Genomic DNA, 18,563 nt, shown 5'->3' with positions numbered 1-18,563 from the left:
ACATATGTGTTAGCATACGGTATTTGTTTTTCTCTTTCTGACTTACTTCACTCTGTATGACAGTCTCTAGGTCCATCTACCTCACTACAAATAACTAACTTTCGTTTCCTTTTCTGGCTGAGTAATATTCCATTGTATATATGTGCCACATCTTCTTTATCCATTCATGTGTTGAGGGACATTTAGGTTGTTTCCATGCCCTGGCTATTGTAAATAGAGATGCAATGAACATTGTGGTACATGACTTTTTCTGAATTATGGTTTTCTCAGGGTATATGCCCAGTAGTGGGTTTGCTGGGTCATATGGTAGTTCTATTTTTAATTTTTTAAGGAACCTCCATACTGTTCTCCATAGTAGCTCTATAAATTTACATTCTCACCAACAATGCAAGAGGGTTCCCTTTTCTCCAAACCCTCTCCAGCATTTATTGTTTCTAGATTTTTTTGATGATGGTCATTCTGACTGGTGTGAGATGATACCTCATTGTAGTTTTGATTTGCATTTCTCTAATGATTAGTGATGTTGAGCATCCTTTCGTGGGTTTGTTGGCAATCTATACCTTCTTTGGAGAAATGTCTATTTAAATCTTCTGCCCATTTTTGAATTGGGTGGTTTGTTTTTTTGATATTGGGCTAAATGAGCTGCTTGTATATTTTGGAGATTAATCCTTTGTCAGTTGCTTCATTTGCAAATATTTTCTCCCATTCTGAGGATTATCTTTTCATCTTGTTTATGGTTTACTTTGCTGTGCAAATGGTTTTAAGTTTCATTAGGTCCCATTTGTTTATTTTTGTTTTTATTTCTATTTCTCTAGGAGGTGGGTCAAAAAGGATCTTGCTGTGATTTATGTCACTGAGTTTTCTGCCTATGTTTTCCTCTAAGAGTTTGATAGTGTCTGGCCTTACATTTAGGTCTTTAATCCATTTTGAGTTTATTTTTGTGTTTGGTGTTAGGGAGTGTTCTAATTTCACTCTTTTACATGCAGCTATCCAGTTTTCCCAACACCACTTATTGAAGAGACCTTCTTTTCTCCATTGTATATTCTTGCCTCCTTTATCAAAGATAAAGTGACCATATGTGGATGGATTTATCTCTGGACTTTCTATCTTAATTCATTGATCTATATTTCTGTTTTTGTGCCAGTACCATGCTATCTTGATTAATGTATCTTTGTAATATAGTCTGAAGTCAGGGAACCTGATTCCTCCAGCTCCATTTTTTTTCCTCAAGATTGCTTTGGCTATTTGGGGTCTTTTGTGTTTCCATAGGAATTGTGAAATTTTTACTTCTATTTCTGTGAAAGCTGCTCTTGGTAGTTTGATAGATAGCATTGAACCTGTAGATTGCTATGGGTCATATAGTCATTTTCACAATGTTGATTTTTCCAGTCCAAAATATGGTATATCTCTCCACCTGTTTGCATCATCTTTAATTTCTTTCATCAGTTTCTTATAGTTTTCTGCATACAGGTCTTTTCTCTCCTTAGGTAGGTTTATTCCAAGGTATTTTATTCTTTTTGTTGCAATGGTAAATTGGAGTCTTTCCTTAATTTATCTTTCAGAGTTTTCATCATTAGTGTATAGGAATGCAAGAGAATTCTGTGCCACACCCTATTTGCTGGCAGAGTTTCTGCTGAAATATTAACCTTATGGGGATGTCCTTGTATGATATTTGTTGCTTTTCCCTTGCTGCTTTTAATTTTTTTCTTTGTACTTAATTTTTGATAGCTTGATTAATATGTGTCTTGGCATGTTTCTCCTTGGATTTATCCTGTATGGGATTCTCTGTGCTTCCTGGACTTGATTATTTCCTTTCCCATATTAGGGAAGTTTTCAACCATGATCTCTTCAAATATTTTCTCAGTCCCTTTCTATTTCTCTTCTTCTTCTGGGACCTCTATAATTTGAATGTTGGTACATTTAATGTTGTCCCAGAGTTCTCTGAGACTGTTCTCAATTCTTTTCACTTTATTCTACTCTGCAGTTGTTACTTCCACTACTTTATCTTCCAGGTCACTTATCTGTTCTTCTGCCTCAGTTATTCTGCTACTGATCCCTTCTAGAGAATTTCTAATTTCATTTACTGTGTTGTTCATCACTGTTTATTTGCTCTTTAGTTCTTCTAGGTCTTTGTTAAACGTTTCTTGTATTTTTTCCATTCTATTTCCAAGATTCTGGATCATCTTTACTATCATTACTCTGAATTCTTTTTCAGGTAGGCTGCCTATTTCTTCTTCATTTGTTTGGTCTGGTGGGTTTTTACCTTGCTCCTTCATCTGCTATGTATTTCTTTGTCTTCTCATTTTGCTTAACTTACTGTGTTTTGTGTCTCCTTTTCACAGGCTGCAGGTTCATAGATCCCATAGGCTTTGTTGTCTGCCCACAGTGACTAACGTTGTTTCAGTGGGTTGTGTAGGCTTCATGTTGGAGGGAACAGGTGCCTGTGTTCTGGTGGATGAGTCTGCATTTTCAGCAAATATTTGTATAACACCTTCTAAGTTGAAGGCACTGTTCTAGGAAGTAGGAAGAGAACAAAGTTCTTGCCCTTACGTACTTTACTTTCTAGTGGGGGAGAGAGGTGAATAAATAAGTCAATATATGGAGTGTCAAGTGGTGGTAAATGCTGTGGAGAATAACAAAAGAAGATGAAGAGGTGAGGGAATGTGGTAGGTGATCAGGGAAGTCCCCTCTATTAAAATGTCGATTGAGCAGAGCCTTGAAGTGAGAAACAAGCCATTGGATATGTGGGAGAGTGGAGATGGGGTGGGAGGGTGTGTCCTGGGAGAGTGGAGATGGGGTGGGAGGGTGTGTTCTGAAGCAGAAGGAATAGTATGTGCAAAGTCCCTGGGGCACGATTGTGCTTGGCATATTTGAGGAATAGTAAGGAAGCCAGTGTGGCTGGACAGGGGAAAGTGAGTGAGGGCAGGGCAGTAGAGGATGAGATCAGGGAGGCTGGCAGGGCAAAGGAGGGAGGTGGATGATGTAGGTCTTTGTAAGTCATAGTTTCAACTTATAATTCAGTTGGAGAAACAAACTGATATTTGTTTATGAAGAGTTCTCAATGCTATGCTAAAAACTTGGGCTTTATTCTGTGCTAAGTGAAGATGTTTAAGCAACAGAGCAATCCAGCCAAGTTTATATTTTAGAAAGGTAACAGCGTCACTATCCAAGACACATTGTAGACTAAGTATATAGTATGTACATAGTATGCTGCTCTTCTATAAAATACAGGATATCTGTTACATACAAATACTTACATACAAGATACAACTGTGAATGTAAGCACTTGGGAAATATCTGAAAGAGCCACACAAGAAACTGGGAGAGTGGGACAACTTTCCATGTCCCATATGATTGGAATTCTGAAGGGTACACACACGAACTAATGGACGTGTGCTACCAGCCTCCGGCTAAGGAGGGAAATTGCAGGCATGAGAATCCTCTTTACTAATCAAGTGCGTTATTCCGCCTGCGTGATGATGTCATCTCGATGCGGGGTGACGCATGCGCAGTAAAAAAGTGGTCCGCGAGCTGCGTGGGCTTGTGCCTAGGCGCCTGTGGTTCTTGGCCTTGTGCTGGCACCGGGGGCGCCGGGTTGGCAACTTTGTTACTCCTGGCATTGGGTGGGCGGTATCTTGGGGGTGACGTGAGCCAGTGGCATCATACCCGCGGGCGTTGGGGTCAACATTGCGGCTTTCCCGGACGTTCGTTCGTCAGCATGAGGAAGGGTGGAAAGCACATCCCGGAAAGGTAATATGCCTTTGGCCACTGGGCGTTGCTGGTGGAGTTCAGAGCCCCTGGGCCTGAGCTTCGTCTCTTGTGCTGTCGCCTGTCACAGTTGCCCCCGCGCGCTGCCCCGTCCGCGCTGTGCTAGGGGGTATTGGTCGTCTCGCGGCTCAGTTCACAGTAGCTGAAAGGGACAGTGTGTGATGTTCTGATTTCCCCTCATCGTTTTCAAAGGGAGGCTCTGGCCATAGCTCCTCGGGTAAAATGCAGAGGGACTGCTTTTTAAGATGGGACTGTCAGTGTTGGGGACACTCCTTAATTACCAGGATGGAATCCCCTTCAGTTCCTCAAGCTGTGTTGTTTAGGCACAGAAAACGTGCGTAATAGTTACTGGAACTAAGTTTGAGTGAAAAAACGCACCGGTAGCGCCGAATTTTCCATCGAAACAGTTGATTTGTGTTGTCTCTAGGAATTATAAAGGCCGTACTGTTGCTTCCTAACCAGTGTCATTTGAGAGATCTACCTCTGTACGTTCAAATGATTAATTTTGAGGCTGTGCTCATGTGTATAGTAAACGCTGAAATTCCCTAAGACCTTCCTTTCCTCCATCTCATACCCCATTAAGCCCGCTTCAGTTTATCTCCTGAATTTCTTCCGAATCTGTCACCTCTTCCTCAACATCCTAATACTGAACTTGCCTGTGTGCTGCAATTAGGTCCTAACTAGTGTCCATATATCTTGTTTCCTTCCAATCCATCCTGCACACAAGAAACCATAAAAGCAAGTTGGAACATTGCTCATAAACATCGCTCAAAAACATTCTTTTGAGAATAGAAAACAAACTGTTGGCCTTTAAGACTCTGTGTGGTCTAGAATCCTCTCTGATTCTCTAACCCCATCTTGTGCCACTATTGCCCTCACTTTCTATGCTTCAGATATACTGAATTAACCTTAGTTCTAACTCATCTTACAGAAGTCAGTTCAGATATTATTTTTCACTGTGATTCCTAGCATCAAGGAATTTTATTATTCAGGTTTTGTATAAGGACTAAAAGTAAATTATGAAGTGGAATAATTGAGTTTAAACTATTTCAGTCAACACGCATGTATTAATGATACCTTAGTAGTCCACACCAGGCTAGGTTCTATCAGGGATACAGAAGTTCTGGCCACCTCTGGTTTTAGATATCCCTTATTTGTTGAGACCGTTGCATTGTTTTGTTGCCTTTTATCTGTTTTCAAGATGGGAAAACAGGAACAAGGGAAGTATAGCTTATTACAAGGTGGGGTTGAATAAGTGGAGCAGCAAAGTGCAAAGCAGAAAGAAGAGGGACCTACTATAGAGGGATATGATTTCCATTTTCAAGGCGCATTCATCCTATGCAGGGAGACAGCCTAACGTAAAATTTGCCTAACAAAAAATATATTAACAGGCGGTAAGACTATCTCCCAGTTGAACAGTGGATGCCTGGGACTCGTTTCATTGCTTTCAAAGTTCCTTTAAAAAAGGTAAGCAAAAGTTAATACCGTATTCTTCCAGAAATCTGAATTCACCATATAGAGCCCTGACTCTCAACCCCATCGTACTCCATTTTCCCTTTATATAGCAAGTTATTTACTACCACTTTTGCTATCCAGAAATGGAATTCATAGATAAATACAACCTACTTTTGTACTTAATTTAAAAAAACAACAAAAACAATGGAATACCCTAACTATAAATAAAGAATATAGTAATTTATAAGAAAGTAATATGTATCTCTGTATGTAAATGCTTGGGGATGACTATACTAGAAATAAAGAAATAGTCAGTTACTTGTATCAGGAATGCAATAAACTATGGACTTTGATTGATACTAATGTGTCAGTGTTGGTTCATGAATTCTCACAAATGAAGCACACTGGTATGGCATGTTGATAATGGGGAAGGCTGTGTGGTTTGAAGGAGAGAGGGTATAAGTGGGAACTGTGTACTTTTAGCTCAGTTTTTCTGTGAATCTCAAACTGCTCTAAAACTAGTCTACTAATTTAAAAAGAAAAGTGTGTTGCTGGCACTTGAATAACCAAACAGATCAATCGAACAGAGTACATAAATAAGCCAAATACATAAAAGATTATTTAGCAGTGAAAACCATCCTTGATATAGGTAGATATTCAAGAAGTATTTATTTATGTGTCTATTCACAGGCACTCTGCTTGGAGCTGGCAGTACAGCGGTAGGCAAAATTGATGTAGTCCCTGCCTTCTGGGAGTTTACAGTCTGGTTAGGAGACCAACGTGAAATAAAGAAACAGAGAAATAAATATATAGAGGTGAGCTTATTTTCTTCCGTCTAATCTCTCTGGAAGAAAGGATCGTAATACCGCTTGTAAACTCCAGAGGAAGAAACTTTACTTTGAATCTCATATGTTAGCATCACAGAGTTTGAATAAATGGATAATATAATAAAGGATTTTAAACGCATGTTCTTTCTTACTTTATTCTTTCTGACAGAGTTTTGAAAAGAATCTTGCTCCAGAAGAATGTATTTCCACCTTGGATTTTTTTTTAACAAACTCCAAGAACACAACGAAGAACTTGGGCTGATTATTGAGTTAACATATACTCGCCGCTATTATAAGCTAGAGGTAAATGGAACCCGTAATTGAAAATGACCTTCTTTCTGATACTGTAATAATTCATAGTAGTTCAGTAATTATCATCTTATGCTAAGGTGAATCCTGACCTTCTTTCATGGGTTCAAAAAGGGAAGCTAGTCGTTTCCTTAAATACACATTTGTAATTGCTGTTTCAAAATGAGATTAAAGATATGAATTGCACTATTGTATTTGGCAGTAGGCTCTAGATATGCTTAAGAAGTGCTATAAGCTTCCATGTTCTATATTTTGAAAATGAAGTAAACTTTTAGTAAGAATAGTAGTAGCCTAAAAGGAAAGAAAGGTATGTCCATTATGTCTTTAGCACTTATTTTAAGCAGTTGCCTGAGCATGTTTAAGCATCGGGGTAAAAGACAATTGTTCTCTACGTTTTATGCTTTCTTTTCCTAATACCTTCTGATATAGTACAGAAACCCATATATTCTCTTGGCCCATGTAGGACATACCAGTGCATAAGAATTATCCTTCTTCTGACCTGTTCCATAGCTTTGGGAGACAGTAACACCTAATGTTTGTTAATATTTGTATAGCAGTTTGCCATTTATAAGGTTCTTTCATATCCATTGACTTAGTTAATCTTCACAAGAGTCCTTTGCTGTTGAAGTGGAAGTAGTACTGATACCTCCTACTGAATGCTTACTCTTCACTAAACTCAGAGGATAGACAACTACAATTACGAATTTTATGGACGATGAAACTGAGTCTCGGACAAGGAAGAATTGAAATTTCAACTCAGTTATTCCTCTTTTTTATTGTGGTTAAATATACATAAATCATATTTATTTTAACCATTTATAAATATGCAGTTCAGTGGCATTAAATACAGTCACCGTGTTGTGTAACTATCACCACTGTCTATAACCAAAACGTTTTCATCATCCTCAACAAAAACTCTGTAACCATCAAAAAGTAACAACCCCATTATCCCTCCCACCAGCCCTTAGAAACCTCTATTCTATTTTCTGTCTCTATGAATTTGCCTATTCTAGGTACCTCGTGTAAGTGGAATCTACAATATTTATCCTTCTATGTCCGGCTTATTTCACTAAACCTATTGTTTTCAAGGTTCATCCATGTTATAGCATGTAACAAAATACCATTCCTATTTTGGCTTAATAAATCCCACTGTGTGTATATACCATATTTTGTTATTCATCGGTTGATTGACACTTGGGTTGTTTCCACCTTGTAGCTATTGTGAATCTTGCTGCTATGATCATTGGTGTACAAATATTTGCTCAAATCCCTGCTTTCAGTTCTTTTAGATGGGCAGCGTAGGTAGTAGCAGAGTTGTTGAATCATACGGTAGCTCTACGTTTAATCTTTGAGAAACTGCCAAACTGTTTTCTACAGTGTCATCTTGATTTTAAACAATTATCACAAATTTTAAACATACACAAAAGTATACAAAATACTGTAAGTGTTCCTTGTATACCCATGAACTCATCCAGCTTTAATATTTACCAACTGATGGCTGTCATGTTTTATCTGTACCCCCACCTGTTTCACCCCGTTCCATATTATCTTGAAGCAGCTCCGAGACAACATGTAATTACACCTATACATTTTTTAAAATTAATTATTTAGTTTATTTATTTTTTGGCTGTGTTGGATCTTCGTTTCTGTGAGAGGGCTTTCTCTAGTTCCGGCAAGCAGGGGCCAGTCTTCATCGCGGTACGTGGGCCTCTCACTATCGCGGCCTCTCTTGTTGTGGAGCACAGGCTCCAGACGTGCAGGCTCAGTAGTTGTGGCTCAGGGGCCTAGTTGCTCCGCGGCATGTGGGATCTTCCCAGACCAGGTCTCGAACCTGTGTCCCCTGCATTGGCAGGCAGATTCTCAACCACTGCACCACCAGGGAAGCCCCAGCTATATATTTTTGGTATGTATATTTAAAATCTAGGACTTCTATTCCTTAATATCATTTTTTAATAGTAAATACCCAGTGACTGCTCAAATTTGCAGTTGTCTCCTAAATGTCATAAAAATTGTTTTTAAGAATTTTGAGTTAGATCCAAATAAGGTCCACACTTTGCCATTGATTGTTAGGTCTCTGAAGTCTTCTTTAATCTCTAGGCTCTCCCTCCATGTCTCTGTCACTTTTTTTTTTTCCTCCTTGACTTTTATTTTTAAACAAACCAGGTAATTTGTCCCATCTAGATTTTGATGATTATATTCACCTCTCTAAGTGAAGTGGCACATGAATACTGGCCTTGCCTGTCATTGCCAGGATTAACTGAATAGTTCATTAGCTGCCCTGGTGCTCAGGTGTTGAGTACATGGTGATTTACATACCAGGCCCTATTCGTGGGCCTCCTGATGCAGCAGTTCCCTTGGCTCTGCCCCTGTCGTCAGCTGCCCCTAGGATAACTCTGAGCCCTAGCCACCTCTCTGGTAGATTTCCCAATCCCCCCACTATAATCACACCTGAATAAGGCAACTCAAACCTTTCAGAGGTGTGTCCTGAACCTCTTGTTTTCTTAAATACCTATCTGGTGGTTGTGAGACTTAAGGCCAGCCTCCCCAAGAGACCTTTTCTATTTCTCCTAGTAAACCTAGGGTCACCTTCTGTCATCTTCAACTCTACTCAGATTTGGTTCTTTCAACCCTGACCTCTGACCCTGCTTTTCACTTCTGCCATTTCATCCTCACTCCTGCTTCCTTTCATAAATCCATAAATGTCTTTTGGCCTTCCTAGCCCTGGGCCAAGTTCCTTCCTCTTTCCTCAGTTTTTACCCCTTCATTCTCCTATCCAACATTCAGTTCTTCCTTTCTCATGCAGACTTTGACTCCAACTCCATCAAAAACAAAACAAAAAAACACGCCACAGTTAGCAGCATCTCAAAATTCAAAAGGTTTATTACTCATCTATTAATTCTATTACATTTTTTATTCAGTTATATTGTTTTAAAATATACCAATATAAATAAATTTATGCCTATCTTGTCTATACATGGAAGAACAGCTGGTCCCCAAGGTGGCACCAACAATCCTAGCAGCTCTTACTTTAAATATCCGTAGTAGTCAGCAATTTCCATTTCTTTTTCCCTCTCAATGAAAAATTGCAGTTTCCCCAAAGAGGTGTATTTGGCAGCATTCTCACCTTGTTGTTGGGCCCGCCTCTTCATGGCCTCCCGCTCTGGCCTCTGCTCTTTTTCGATGGGCTTTGACATTACTGCCTCAGGAACATTGCGTTCCCTCCATGGAACTGGTTGCTTGCTGAAGTCTTGGAGTAGAAATGGGGTTTGGAGCTTGGCTGGGGACTGGCGCTTAGTCACAGCAGGGGGAACAGGCTCTCGCTGGAGAGAGGTGCAAGATAAAGTTTTGTAGGGTGCAGGCCTAGGAGCAGCAGACTGAGGGACACTAGGCTGGGTACGGTCGGTCCAACCTGGTTACGTTGGGTTGGTCACAGTTGGCTGAGATGGTTTGGCAGGACCTGACAAAGAGGCAGGAGCTGGCTGGGAAGAACTGACTGCAGCAGGTTGAGCTGAGTTAGTAGAAGCAGGGTGGGTACGGTCAGCAACAGCAGGCTGATGTGAGGCCAGAGACTGTGGCCTCCAAGGAGCAGGTTGACCTTGGGGCTTGTCCCAGGCAGAAAAAGGCAGAGGTATCAACTTGACCTTCCCAGGAGGCAGCAACTCATACTGGGGTGGAGACGGACACTCTCTTTCAGCACTGCTGTCTGGTTTCTGAGCTTCGACTTGAGTTTTCTCAGGACCCTTACCCTCACGTGGGGTATTCCGCCATGGCTGGATAGCTGGGGGTGGCTGGGGGTCTTTAGGTTTGCTTGAATTTCCCAAGACCCAACAGGAGGAGAGCCCAGTTCTCTTATCATTCTTCTTCTCCAGTGCATGAAAAACCTTCACAGACTCCAGCATGCGCATGCCTATGGAGGTTCGAGGCTTTTTAAAGCTCTCTTGGATAAGCTCAGTTTGGTGTTGCTTTCGCTTCGTCTGGGGAATTGTTGGCTTCTCTTCTGCCTTGAATTTGTTCCCTGACTGCTTTTTCTCTTCAGCCTTCTTTCTTCCTCTGGTGCTATTTGTCTTTTCCTGCCCATGGCTCGCTCGTTTTGCTGATCTTTCTGGATGCAGCTTTCTGAGGTTTGCCTTTAGAATCCTTGGCCGTGTTCACAGGAGCCCTGTCACTGACTGCAGCATTGCATAGAACCACTTCTCCCCCTAACAGGCACTCGATTCTTTGGCTGGATTTTGGCCTTGGGAGCACCACTGATAGGCTCAGAGGCTTTATGTTTGTTCTTCCTGGGTTGATCAGAGGGAACCTTTATGACACTTGTCTTTTCCTGCACCTGATTCACCTTAATGGCTCTGTTGCCTTTGGCTTTGATCACGTTGGGACCTTTTGATTGATCAAAATCTTTCAAAGAATTAAAGAGCTGGGGAAGGTGAATATCCTCTGCCAATGTAGTAATGTCTGCAAAACCACTGCTAGATTCCATCCCATTTTCAACTGTCCCTTGGTCCTCAAGACCCAGGCTGTTCTTTCCCAGATCAGTATTTTCAGAACCAGGCTTCTCCTCTTGGCTGAGGGGATCAGTGCAGGCCAGGAGCTGGTGAGTATCAGGGATTTCTTGAAAACTTGTTTCTGTGATGGGTTGAGCATACACAGGGTAGTAGATTCCAGAGGTGGAAGCTGGTGGTTGGATATTTGTGGGCTGAATCTCCCTTAGTACCATTACCAATTCTGGTTGCACAGAGGCCCTACTTCCTGTGTATGACACAGAGCCATAGGATTGCAGGCAGGAGCCACGTTCTCCATACAGTAAAGACCCCAATGTTCCTTGGTTATAGTAATATATTTGCCTTCCTTCCTGGTAGGGAAGTGACAGGCTGTGTCCCTGATTGGGAATTTGAGGTGGTGTTCCCTGAGCAAGTCTGGCAGAAAGTGATGGATATAGTGGGGCCATGTTATTGGGGCCTGCAGTTTTATCATACTGGGCTGCCATAAACATGGAGGAAGCAGCTGTGTGTGGGTCAGTGACTGCCAGAGTAAAGTCTCCGAGTGAAGAAGAATTCTTTTCAGTGCTTCCTGTGATGTCCCAGTCAAGAACACCTGGATAGGAAGCAGCTGAAGTGGAGATCTGGCTCTGGTCAGTGACTCCAGATAACATAGTTGTGCTAGACTGTTGGTGAAGGTAGGCACTACACATGAGTGTCCGGAAGGAGGTACCAGTAGCTGATGCCAAACTGACGGCAGGAGCAGAGACTCTGGAGAAGTTGCAGACACTTCCTGTTAGGGAAGTTGCATTCCTCACCACAGGAAGAGAGTGCTGCAGAGAATTTAGAGTTCCAAGTACAGGTGGATTTTGGAAATTTTCTGTAAGAACAAGAGGGTAATGAAAAAATCAGGGAGATTGATAAATTCTCACTATGTTTGAGGAACAGCATTATCTTAAGATTCTTGCTATCAGGACACCTCTAACGTCAATACTTACTGAGAAACCAAAAATCAGACCGTTATGATGGTTGTAAGGACTGAGCAGTTTTACACTCTTCTGTATTAACTGCCTGTGCTCCCATGTTGGGCACAGATGGGCAGAAGACCCAAGTGGTATGGTTCAGACATTGTTCTCTAGGCTGGAAGCAACCTTCTCCCTGCCCTATCTTTCCCTTCAGCCTGCGCTAGTATTGACTTCTATGCTGTTTCCTAGACTGGAAGCATTTTAGAACTAGGAGGTCCTTAGAGAACTTCTATTTTCACAGTCTCATTTCATGAGGAAGGAAACTGAGGCTCAGAGAGGTCGGGTTGAATTGTTCAAATTCTCTCATTATGTTAGTATCCTTACCAGGTTTCAGAACCTAAGTATCCTGACTTCCTTGGCAGGACGCTACTCTGAGCATGATACTGCCAGAAAGCAGGAGAAATAGAACTTATACTATAGGCAGTTTTTTTGTCCATTAGAAAACAGTACAGCTATTACCATTGTAATCTTCAGTGTCTCACTTTGCTTGTGCAGTTCCCACGCTATTACCTAGAGTTCACATATAGCTCAGTCCACCTGGTAAATTTAAAGAGTCATTTTTACCCTCTTCAAGCCTGGTTTCTCATCCTACCTCAAAATGATTACCTGAAAGTGAATTTCTTAAGAAAGTGAATTTCTTTTCTTAAGAGAAAAGTTATCTGATTACTTCAGATTACTCATCTATAAAGTGGTTATAACACCACCACCAATAATAATAGCAGTAATAATTAATACATGAATAAACTGTTATATTGTATATGATTTATATGGAGGAAGATACAATAAGTTCTAGAAAGACAAAGAAAAATCATGAAAAACATATTACATAATGAAGACGAAATACATAGTTATGAAAACTGGGGTATGTGGCAAGTATCAAAGCATAATGAGTTTACTAACAAATGACCTTCTGTACCATACGTGCAATGTTATGAAAGTGAATTTTGTCCACTGTATTTTAGTGAATACTATTAACCAAAAAACACACTAGAAGGTGATTTTGAATGAATTCCTAGCCAATACATACAGACAGAGAAGCTATATCAGTAAAAATGCATAAAAAGCAACAAAATTCAATCAATGTGAAAGTATAGGTAGCCACAATATATGCAGACAAGTATTTCAATGAAAACTGGTACAAAGCAGACAGCAAAATAATAAGTGTAAAAGAATTTCATTATTGTGCTCATTCATATTTTTACCCAGCAAGTAACAGGTATTAAGCCTGGTAGAAATATATGTTTCAAAGAATAGAAATATATAATAAGCAGAAAGGAAGCTTAAAAAGTATCAAGAAGGTTTTTGTGTTTATCCTAGAACTTAGATTATAATCATCTTCAACATCCAAGAAGATGACATCCCAAAACCTAAAAAAACCATCATCACTAGAGTCCAATTAAAAAAGATTTTTCAAATTTAAGAACATCGAAAGGACTCCGCAATATTGTTCTAGATAAATGTGGAATTTTTTTTTTTTTGCCACGCCGCGTGGCCCTGGCAGTGAAAGCACCGAGTCCTAACCACTAGACCCCCAGCGATTTCCCTCAATATGGAATTAGAAATGTGGGGCTTGACTTTTTCTTTTTCTTCTTAGGTAGCTAAGATGTAAAAACGAACGATGGCTGTTGATCAATGTGCTCTCTGTGTTAGGAAGGAAAGAACTGTAAAGATGAAAAGCAACCTTGCCTTAGAAGCTACATATCACACAAAGGAAATAGTCCTTCTGATTCAATTTCGAAGATATCATTTAAAATGTTTAATTGGCAAAACGTCTACATAGTTTAAACATTAGAAAGAATAAAACATTGAAAAGCAGACCCCTAGATAACCACTTTGGTTTCTTGTATATAGGAAGCATCATTTCTAGGACATATTTCTAAAATGTTTATATTGAAAGCTGTCAAGTGCCAGCTGTATTCAGAGAGGCAATAAAAGAAAAAAAACTGAGTATGACTTTTCTGGTAGGCTGCCTTTCCTGGTGATACCCTCTTCTGTCCTTACTTTCCTCTTAGTCTGTTAAAATAAGGATTTGCTACAATCAACTTTGTTTTGCCCTGCTCTGAGCAGAATTCACTCTATGCTGTTTCTGCTTTAATTTAAAATCTTTGGTTCCCATCAACATTCCATTGCAAACTACGTTTTTCTGGAGAGCTCCTCAATGCTTTCCCTCTTCATTCTTATATTGTTTCCTATCTCTTGGTTCCTGTTGGTCTGTGCTGATGAAAACAATCCTAAACTTCCTTACGTTTGTCTCTGTGCCTCCCTATATAGCCCAGTACTCTCCATCCTCTCTCCCTGTTTTCTCTTTTCAACTAGTCGAAATATTAGTGGAGGGAGACCAGTAGAGATGAAACATCTTGGTATATATTGCTAGTTTTCTATGTCACCTGGCTTTTCTGTGTTTCTGTTGAAACACTCTTGAGAAGTCCCTGCTTTCATTTTCTACATGGGTACCCTTTAAGGCTCAATATTAGAGAAGAAAGGGATCAGAGTGATCAACCAATGTAGTATCCTAACGTAACAGATAAGGAAAATATCAGGCTTTGTGAGACAGTCACTGATTTGTCCAAAGTCACACAGATAGTAAAATCAAACCTGAAATTAGTTCTCCAGACTTCTAGTGCAATACGTTCCCTCATTATTCCATGCTATTTTGAATCTACTAGTAAATTTAGGGGCAAAATAAATCTAATGAAAAACTTTTAAAAGTTTCTTTTCTTACCTGACATGGTCAGAGAAGAAGAGAAAACATCAACTGCAGATACAAGGGATGAGGAGGCAACACCAGAGGATGTCTTGAGTGGCTGCAGCTGAACAGCGCATCTGTCCAGTACAAAGGTCACTGGTTACTACTCACTGGTCACTTATATGATATAGGAGAATGATGTCACAAAGCAGGCAGTTTCAAGGTATGAGATAGCCAATAGGGAGGTCCGATCCCAAACAGGAAGGTGGGGTTGGGTGGACAGAGTGTAGGAGAGCTAAAACAACACCTAAATTTCTGAGCTCTGGGGAGGAAATCCTAGAAGACAGATTTACCTCCCCCAGGCTCTTACATTAGGGAAATCATTGCAACATTTCTTACAGACGTTCATTAATATAATTTACTAACAGTTACCTATATCCTACACAGTATTATATTTTATGTATCATATACTTAGAGCTATATATATCTTATTTAATTAATATCCTTAGGAAGGCAAGAGCCATCTAGTTTGAACTATTACAGTTGCTCTGAAATCATATCTGTCTAATTAGTGAACTTATAGCAGCTTTTAAGGAGCAAAAGTAAGGATTAAGAAGCTCTTTTTGTAACTTGGTTAAAGCGTAGGGTGAAGTTCGTTGAGTGTACCTTGTGGAGAGTGTTGTGGTCCAAGGCTCTTCTCTTTTAATTTCGTCTCCTTGACTCCTACCTTCCTTGGGCTGGGCCAGGCTGGGCCAGGTTGGACTTGCGACTTACATTTCTCTTCTGCTTTCTTTTTTTTTTTTTTCCATTATGGGCATTGTTTCTAGGACAAGCCTTGATCTTACCCTCATGGATGTTACTTCCTGTCAACTTCAAGCAGCAGGAGTCTTCTTTTCAGTGTTTGATGCTTCACAAAATAGACTCTGCCCGTTGGACGCAAATACCAGAGAGCTAGGAGACAGAGCTGGTTGCAAACATTTCCTCTTGCAGCCTTTGGTTACAGTTGTTTTCCCCATAATTTGCTACCTCTAGTTCCTTGGGCCACACAGGTATCCTGCCATCCAGCTCTTTTATATGTGAGAGACATTCTGAATACTGTCCCTTTTTCTTTGCACAGAAGTATATACAGTGTGGCAGTTACTGTAATCTCCTCCTCCCCCTTGCAAACAGCCACTCTAGAATCTTGGACCTCTAGGATTCTCTGTCTTGCATGCTTGGGTGCAAGGCCAAGCAAAATGAAGAGGAGAATAATTAGAGAAGGAAGAGGACATTCGTGGAGAACTGGGAGCAGATAAGGTGAAAGGGCACAGGAGAAAAGTGATTCATGTAGATTTTTTGGTTTCTGTGGGAAACAAGTTGACACACTTTGGCCTCATTTTGTATTACCAGAACAGATAGTCATAGATGTAAGTAGCTCGATAGTGCGGCAACTGCCATGAATTCTGTACACTAAAGGGAACAGTCTTACATATATTTCTCATTTTGTTTTATGTCATATTACCTTATTAATAGCATTCACTGGTATGTTTGTAGAATACAGATTATTTTAAACGCTCTGGTTTTGTCTACATGGTTATCTCCTTGTCATATTTTTAAGGACTGCAACATTGTAAGACATATTGCATGTTTTTCTCTTGACGATTGTTTATCTCGAAGCATCATGAACGAACATGACCTGTTGGATTTTGTGGAGAAACTTTAAAAAGGGTCTGTGAAAAAGGCATTGTGGCGAGTCGCATTATGCACCCAAGCGTAAGGAGCAGATATCTGCCATCAGCCCAGCTTGGCCTGGGTGACCTCTGTTTTAGTTCCCGTGGTTAGTGCTTTGCTCCCTAACCACTCTTGTGACTGTGATAATGTGAGTAAAGGCTGAGTTGCTAATGATTTATGTTTGAGGTAAGCTGGTTTGAGGGAGGAAATCTATGGATCTAAGTCATTTTCCTTGGTGGTAAGCTTTCAGGGAGGGGTGCAAAGATTGATCTTTCTGGCGACTTTTCTAGTACCAGGAAGATATCCCATAGATGGGACCTCCAAAGACACACATTTAATATTTAGGCCTGTTTTTATTATTATGAGATACGAGTTTTTTCACTGATGGGGATGATGCTTATCTGAGAAGAAATTGTGAAAGGTGGTGTAGTATGGAGATGTGGCTTAAGATTTTAAGTGTTTTTCAAGGTTTTTCCCCTAAGCTTCCTACTTCAGATGGTCTACTTACATGATACTAGTATGTGATGTGAGCCTAACAACTTACTAAATACCTGAAAGCCAGATCAGTGTCTCTTTTCTCTATATTTCCATGGAAATCAAGGGACCCATAGCCACTGCAGGTTAGGGTGGGCGGTGTGAGATTGGGGGGAGTGTGGTAAGCCACATTTTGGGGTCAGTAAAATGTTTACATATTAAAATATTCAGTTCCAACATTCAATTCTATTTAGTTAGGCAAACCATTAGTTAGGCTTTTCCTGGTTCCGAGCCTATGTAACTTAGTTTCCCTCCCTGGTTCCAGCCATTTAACTTTAGCTTGCAGGCTCAGAATCATCTTAACCTCTAAAAGAATCTTACATGTAGGAGGAAGAAACTAAAGAGCTCTATTTCAACACTTAGGAACATGAGGCCCTACCCTGACCGAAACCTTTATTCTTACAGTTAGGGTATTGTCTTGTCCCGTATACCCACTTCCTGCATTTTGAACCCATCAGGTTAACTGAGACATGTCTTGGTGTAAACATCCCCAGTTCGTCTACCCCTGAGGCTGTCCTTAATTCTTCCCATTGTCACATTTTGATTTAATTAAATACTGGAATCCCTCAAACCCTTGCATGGTACCTGAGGCCCTATGGGATACTGGTAGATTTTGTTAGTGTCAAATACTTAGCTGTCTGATTCTCCAAATATCCCTTGTTCCTATATTTTCCATCCCAGCATACTACATACCCATTAAGGCATTATTTCATCTCATGTTGGACCCACTCCCATCCAGAGGCCTACTCTTTGCTAGTTCCCATACTTTCTGGAAACCCCGTTATGGCCAGGTCTGGATTTTTTTGTGTTCCCACCCAAAGCCTGTATCTTTTAGCAAGCTGGAACTATAAGACCAACATAGATTTTCTAGTTTCTGATAGATTTATGTCACAATTTGTACATTGTCATGTCTATAGATATTTGTATCATTTGTACTTTTTGGCCATTACATGCCTATTGGATATTTTTCATAAATTGCAAAAGAATATTTTATGACTTAGCACCAAATTGAATGTGCCTAATTGTAAGTTTGTGAACTAGGTTGTGCTAACTTGTATCTTTTCTTTATCCAAGTAGTAATTGACTACTATTGTCCCATTTGTAATTATGTGGAAGTTTTCAGAATTGTAAATAAATGCTTGTGGATTGAAACTTGGTTAGACTATGGACTGTCCCAGATACATTAAAGCCACTGAACTTTTTACTCATTCATTCATTCATTCAATAATTCTGACCTTCCTGACTCAGTTTACCCAGCTCAAATGGTTGTGAAGAAGATTACTAACAGTGTATGTCAGATACTTTCAGAAATTAGAAACTGAAAAGTAAAACTAACAAAAAACATAGGTTATTATAAATAACAATGGAATTTAGTATGCTATTATACCTTCAGACCTACTGTAGGACATGCTGTTCTTTGCTGTTCCACTTGTGGCAGGATTCATAGTTTTTCTAACAGGTACAGATCCCTATGCCTGATACTGTGAGGAAATGTTATACTTGAGCTCCACTCTTATCTCTCTCAGGCATATTTTGGTATTGTCTAAAATGTAAATCCATACTGTCAACCTCCAGCATGATACCAGGCACATAATAGAAACCCAATAAATGTTTCACTGTGAGTGGAGTATAAGTTGATAGAGTATTTTTGAAGGTTGATTAGGCAGATTAGATGGATTGAAAATCTTTCAATATTTTAAGTTTGCATCTCTTTCATTCCAGAATTTCTATGTCTAGAAATTTGTATATAGCTATACACATGTATAAAGAGGTT

General features: G+C 40.0%; 1 pseudogene; it reads right to left on the bottom strand.

Annotated features, from left to right (window-relative positions):
• Window positions 1-9,382: 9,382 nt before the first annotated feature.
• On the bottom strand, window positions 9,383-15,396 carry LOC109547114 (uncharacterized protein C2orf78-like; annotated as a pseudogene).
• Between the last annotated feature and the right edge of the window lie 3,167 nt (window positions 15,397-18,563).

The sequence above is a fragment of the Tursiops truncatus genome, chromosome 13 (assembly GCF_011762595.2).
Source record: "Tursiops truncatus isolate mTurTru1 chromosome 13, mTurTru1.mat.Y, whole genome shotgun sequence".
Classification (NCBI taxonomy): Eukaryota; Metazoa; Chordata; class Mammalia; order Artiodactyla; family Delphinidae; genus Tursiops; species Tursiops truncatus.
The sequence above is the reverse complement of the archived record's forward strand: the minus strand, read 5'-3'. Positions and strand labels throughout refer to the sequence as shown.